Genomic DNA, 6780 nt, shown 5'->3' with positions numbered 1-6780 from the left:
TTCAAGTCCAGCTGCTGCTTCACCTCCAAGGAGGTAAGTCAGCAGATCAGCAACTATGTATATGAACTAGAAAATGGCAGCTGCTTTCCTTCCGCCCTCCAAATATCCCCCCATATCTCCCCTATGACCCGCTCTAAAGGAAACAGAAGAAAGCACATTCTGGGAAGTATAATTCAGCCCAGCCAAGTGGACACATTACAAATTGGACATAAGAGTGAGCGGATACCTGTCGGTGCATCATTGTTTGTATCAGGAAAAATTGGAAACAACTTTAATGACCTTTGTTAGGGGAATGGGCAATAAAGTTATGGTGTACATATACCATGAAATACTATGCAGCACTTAAAAACAATGAGACCAAAAAAAGGCGGGGAGGGGAATGTCTGTGTGGCTCAGTTGGTTAAGCCTCTGGCTTCCATTCAGGTCCTGATCTCACAGCTCATGAGTTCGGGCCCACATCGGGCTCTGTGCTGACAGCTCTGAGCCTGGAGCCTGCTTCGGATTCTGTGTCTCCCTCTCTCTCTCTCTGCCCCTCCCCTGCTCACTCTCTGTTTCTCTCAAAAGTAAACACTAAAAAAGTAAAAAACAATGGGATCACCACAATGACATGCCACTACACACCCACCACAATGCCTAACAGGAATAAAACTGACAATACTAAGTGTTGATAAGAATGGGTAGTAATGGGCACTCTGTACGTTGTTTGTGGAAGTGTAAAATGGTACAGCCACTTTGGAAAATAGTGTGATATTTGCTTATGAAACTAAACATACACCTACCCCATGAACCAGCAATTCTGTTCTTAGGTATCTACTCAAAGAGAAATAGGAATTTATGTGCAGTGATCTTCCTGGGTCTCAGGCTTTCGCTCCTGTGTCTGCCAGCTCGCTCCTATCCCGTGATGACAAAGCCTGCTATGACTTCCTCCCTTACCTCCGCCTGTAGCTGTGTCCTTGAGACTCTGCCACCATGTTCCAGGAGCGCCTGGTTCAGGGCTCCATCCTGCAGAAGGTGCTGGGGGTGCTTAAGGATCTCATCAAGGAGGCCCCCTGGGACAGAAGCAGGAGCGGCGTAAACCTGCCGAGCACAGATTCCTCCCACGTCTCCCTGATGCAGCTCACCCTGCCTGTGGGCTTCCACATGTGTCCCTGCCACCGCAACTTGACCATGGACATGAACCTCACCAGCATGTCCAAAATACTAAAATGTGCCGGCAACGAAGACATCATTTCACTAAGAGCTGAAGATCATGCGGACACCCTGGCACTAGTATTTGAAACTCCAAATCAAGAAAAGGTTTCAGGGGTGCCTGGGTGGTTCAGTTGCTTGGGTGTCTGACTTCGGCTCAGGTCGTGATCTCATGGTCAGGCTCTGTGCTGACACTGAGAGCCTGGAGCCTGCTTTGGATTCTGTGTCTCCCTCTCTCTCTGCCCCTCCCTGGCTCACACTCTGTCTCTCTCTTTCTCTCTCAAAAATAAACAGACATTAAAAAAATTAAAAAAGAAAAGAAAAGGTTTCAGATTCTGAAATGAAGGTAATGGCTTGGTGTTGAACAACTTGGAATTCTAGAACAGGAGTATAGCTTTGTAGTAAATATGCCTTCTGGTGAATGTGCATGTATATAGGGAGATCTCAGTCATATTGGAGATGTTGTCGTAATTTCTTGTGCAAAAGATGGAGTACTAGGAAGTAGAAATACTAAGTTTTCACAAACAAGGAATGTCGATAAAGAGGAGGAAGCTGTTACCATAGAGACGAATGAGCTGGTTTGGCTAACTTCTTTATGCACTGGTACTTGAACTTCTTTACAAAGCCATTCCACTCTCTCCTACAGTGACACCCAGTATGTCTGCAGATGTATCCCTTGGTGTAGAATGTAACATTGCTGATATGGGACATTTAAAGTACTATTTGGCTCCCAAGATCAAGGATGGAGGAGGATCTTAGGCATTCTTAAAATCTAAGAAAATGAAATTAAGCACTTTGCAAATTACTTCTTAGATGCCAACATGTACTTAAGTCTCTTCTGTCACCATATTTGTACTGCTGAGCGCATACGTAGATATTTTCTGTAAATACCCTATTTTTCTTCCATTCCTTATGATCTGTTTTAAGAACAGTCCAAAGGGGCACCTGGGTGGCTCAGTCGGTTAAGTGGCCGACTTTGGCTCAGGTCATGATCTCGCGGTCCGTGAGTTCAAGCCCCGCATTAGGCTCTGTGCTGACAGCTCAGAGCCTGGAGCCTGTTTCAGATTCTGTGTCTCCCTCTCTCTGACCCTCCCCTGTTCATGCTTTGTCTCTCTCTGTCTCAAAAATAAACGTTAAAAAAAAATTAAAAAAAAAAAAGAACAGTCCAAAGTCCAAAGTCAAATCTGATCTTGTTAACCTAGAGATATTTCTGTCTTACCTAGAAATACTCATGATTTTCATAGCAAAAGTGTTTTGACTCTAAATGCAGTTTTAAGAATTTTTTTTCCAATTTAGGGTCACCTGGGTGGCTCAGTCGGTTAAGTATCCAACTCTTGATTTCAGCTCAGGTCATGATCTCAGGGTTCGTGAGATCCAGCCCTGTGTGGGGCTCTGTGCAGACAGCACAGAGCCTACTTAGGATTCTCTCTATCTGCCTCTCCCCCACTCGCATGTGTGTCTGTTCTCCCTCTCCTCTCTCTCAGAATAAATATTTGTAAAAAATTTTTTTTAACGTTTATTTATTATTGAGAGACAGAGAGACACAGAGCATGAGCAGGGGAGGGGTAGAGAGAGGGGGAAACACAGAATCTGAAGTAGGCTCCAGGCTCTGAGCTGTCAGCACAGAGCCGGATGCGGGGCTCAAACTCACAAACTGGGAGGTCATGACCTGAGGCCGAAGTTGGTCGCTTAACCAACTGAGCCACCCAGGGGCCCCTCTCAGAATAAATATTTTTTTAAAAAGAATTGTTTTCAATTTAAATAAGTTATTTGAATTTCAAACATCAAAAAAGTTATGTGCAGGGGCACCTGGGTGGCTCCGTCAGTTAAGCATCCGACTTCGGCTCAGGTCAGGATCTCACGGGTCGTGGGTTCAAGCCCTGTGTCGGGCTCTGGGCTGACAGCTCAGAGCCTGGAGCCTGCTTTGGATTCTGTGTCTCCCTCTCTCTCTGCTCCTCCCCTGCTCATTCTCTTTGTCTCAAGAATAAACATAAAAAAACAACAACAACAAAAAACTGAGATAAAAAAAAAGTTATGTACACAAAAAGATATACAAAAATGTGCATATTCATAATAGCCACAACCTGGAGACAGATCAAGGGCCCATCAATAGGAGAACAAATATATAAACTCTTCTATATTCATGCAGTGGAATATCATTCAATGATACAAAGGAATCACTACTACATGTAACAATATGGGTGAATCTCAAAAACGTTATGCCAAATGAAACAACCCTTACACAAAAGAACACATGTTTTATAATTCCACTTATATGAAATTTTACAACAGGTAAAACTAAACTTTTATGGAATAAAATTGGAAGAAATTTTATTTCTTCTTATCTGCCTATAGAAGATTAGGGTCAGGAATTGACCTGGAAGGGAGCAAGAGGGAACTTGCTGGGGTGATGATAATGTTCTATGTCTTCACAGAGGGTTTGATTACACAAATGTATGAAATCTTAAAATCTCAGCAAAAGTAGACTTTAAGATTTGTACATCTCATTGTACATATATTTTACCTTGAATGAAAATGTGTACGCAAACTTTAAATGCTAATTAATTATATGTATGATGCTTTTTTAGGGGAAAGTGTACTGATGTCTGCAATTTACTTTGCATCCATCAAAAAGGAAAATGAATGGGTGAAGGAAGTGAGGGATGGACAGATATGAAATAAAGCAATAAAGCAAGTCTAAGAAAATGTTAATGGTAGGGTCTAGGTCATGAGTACACAGGCATTCACTGTAAAGTTCTTCCAACTTTGTTGCATGATTGAAAATGTTTATAACATTTGGAAAAAATGAGATTGAACACGTGTATACTAATATTAGAGATATCCAAAACATATTGTTAAAAAACAAGCCTCAGAGGAGATGTATAGTATGATATGCACGTAAAACAACTAAGCAAAACAAAAACTTCACTTCTGTGAGTGAATTAATAGAGGATACGTATTAAACTATTAACAATGGTGACCTTTGGGGAAGAGAGTAGCATGAGCGGGTTGGAATCTTAACTTGGTTCCCTAGAAAGCAAAGCCTAGGGCAAAAGCTTATGTGCTAACACTTTCGGGGATAGTGCAGTTCTAGGGAAGCAGGAGTGAGGGGCAAAAGAGAGTAAGGCAGGGAAGGGAGACAATAAAGATGTAGATGTATCAATCACTGAGCTGGCCCAGCTTTATAGCAAAAGCACCAGTGATTATTTGGTCTCAGGAGAGGTCATCAGAGATGCTGTATAAACCTACTGCATCTTTCAACTGTCCATGGTGGGGAGGAAGGGAGAAGAATTTATCTGCTCATTGCTGTATTTCACTAGACAAAGCATTCACCCCCAAAGGCATCAACTCTCCCCCCATTTCTGGAACCAGCCTGGCCAGCCAGTCGGCAAGCATGGGTGTTGAGTAGGTTGTATGGAATATTGTGTCTTAGCAGCAACAGATAAGCCCCAAAGGTGATTCTGAGGCCCAAGGCAAGAATGGGTCGTGCCCATGAGCAACATGGGGGGCCAGGAGTAGTCCCCATGGTAAGCCCTCCAGGATAAACCAGTAGAGCACCAAGGCAATTTCTCCTCTGCCTTAGGAGCATGACAGGCCTCCTCCCTGCAGACTAGAGGAATGTACTTACTACCAGGCAATCGTTTCAGGGGCCTTCAATAACGGTGAGAGAAAAGACCACTGAGCACATCTGGGGAAATGCATAATTGGGATCCAGCACAACCGATCTTGGTAAGCGAAGACTTTCACTTTTAGCCATGTATACTTCTGCATTGCTTAAATCTTTTACAAGACTGCATTCACAAATTGCTTGTGTAATTAAAAAAAAACAACAAAATCAAAATGTGATAGTCTTTGTGTAATATTTTGTAGCCAAATATAGTAGGGAGATAAACAAAATGAATTATGGAAATGTTAGCCTAGGGGCGTCTGGGTGGCTCAGCCAATTAAGCCACCGACTCTTGATTTCGGCTCAGGTCATGATCTCACGGTTCCTGAGATCGAGCCCCCCCCCCCCCCCATCTCAGTCTCTCTCTGTCCCTCCCTGCTCATTCACTCATGCTCCCTCTCTCAAAATAAATAAATAAGCATAAAAAAGGGAAATGCTAGCTTAATATTACCTGAACCGATATGTTTAAATAAGATATTATTTTAGGTGGAGTAATACATTAAATGAAACAAAGTGAGATTTAATTTTTATTTCCTTTGTAAATAGTCTTAGGGAAATAAATTCAAAACTGGGAAAATAGTTCATTGTGATGATGTGTTCCGAATTGTGGCATGGGTATGGATTTATGGTCACTGGAATAATAAGCATACGAAGTACAGGTTTCTACTTCTGGGATAAGGGTAACATAATCACATTTGTTAAAGAGTTAGTAAAACATCACAGGAATCGGCCCATCTTGTCCTCTTAGCTCTCTGTTAGTCTCTGATCTCCCTGGTCACCAGGAGTCTTACAGCCTATTTCCCCTTTATCTTCCAGTAACAAGCCCCACACCCCTCCTTATTAAATTTTGATAAATTTTTCTCATTTGATTATCTCAGATAACACATGATCCTCCTACTTAGTTACAGTTCTTGGTGATTAAAACATTCATTTGGGGGCTCCTGGGTGACTCAGTCAGTTAAGCGTCTGACTTCAGCTCAGGTCATGATCTCATGGTTGTGGGTTCAAGCCTCATGTGGGGCTCTGTGCCGTCAGCTCAGAGCCTGGAGCCTGCTTCGAATACTGTGTCTCCCTCTCTCTCGGCCCCTCCCCCGCTCATGCTCTGTCTCTCTCTCTCTCAAAAATGAATAAACGTTAAAAAAAAATTAAAAAAGAAAACACGCATTTGTTCCTTAAGTGTAGCAATTTATCACATTATTGTCTAAGTCTACCCTTCTTTGCCCTTTTTTGGTGAAAAGAGAAGGACCCTGTAAGCATGTCTTCTTTGTCAGCTGGAACAATGTTAGTCCTTGTTAATAGAGGGCACTGGAGAGACACTGCAATAGCAGAGGCAGGGGCTCTGGCTCTGGTTTATCTTTGTTCTTGATCCTAAACCAGGGGAGTGGTGCTTACATTACAGCAAGTTATACTGGCCTATAGGTGGGTGGTCTCTGACCCTCCAGTTCAGGCCTGTGGCACCTCAGTGAACTTTATCATCCAGTGAGCTGCAGAGAAATCATCAGTCATCTAAATCTCCTTCTTGGCAGGAGAGATGGGAGGGTCTTGTAATTTTGTTCCTTGCTAGCGCTCTTGTTTTTTGTTTGTCTGTTGTTTTGCCACTAGTTATTCCTGTTTTCTTTCAAGTTCTCTTTTACCCTTTTAGTAGATAATCACCTGTGATAGTTAATTTTATGTGTTGAATCAACTTAGAGGGTATTTTTTGATGAGAGTAACATTTAAATTGGTGAACTTTGGGTAAAGCAGATTACCCTCCATAATGTAGGTGGGGCTTATCCAATCAGTTGAAGAACAAAAAGACTGGCCTTTCTGAGTAACAGGGACTTTACCAGCAGACTGCCTTTGAACTGGAAATGGAACATTGGCTCTTCTAGGTCTCAAACCTCCTCCTGCTCCTCCTCCTTCTTCTTTTGTTTAGGCTTATTTAT

General features: G+C 42.5%; 1 pseudogene; it reads left to right on the top strand.

Moving 5' to 3' along the window:
• Positions 1-969: 969 nt before the first annotated feature.
• LOC109255234 (proliferating cell nuclear antigen-like) lies at positions 970-1952 on the top strand (annotated as a pseudogene).
• The last annotated feature ends 4828 nt before the right edge of the window (positions 1953-6780 follow it).

Source organism: Panthera pardus, unplaced genomic scaffold, assembly GCF_024362965.1.
Source record: "Panthera pardus isolate Hobbes unplaced genomic scaffold, ASM2436296v1 HiC_scaffold_11, whole genome shotgun sequence".
Lineage (NCBI taxonomy): Eukaryota > Metazoa > Chordata > Mammalia > Carnivora > Felidae > Panthera > Panthera pardus.
The sequence above is the reverse complement of the archived record's forward strand: the minus strand, read 5'-3'. Positions and strand labels throughout refer to the sequence as shown.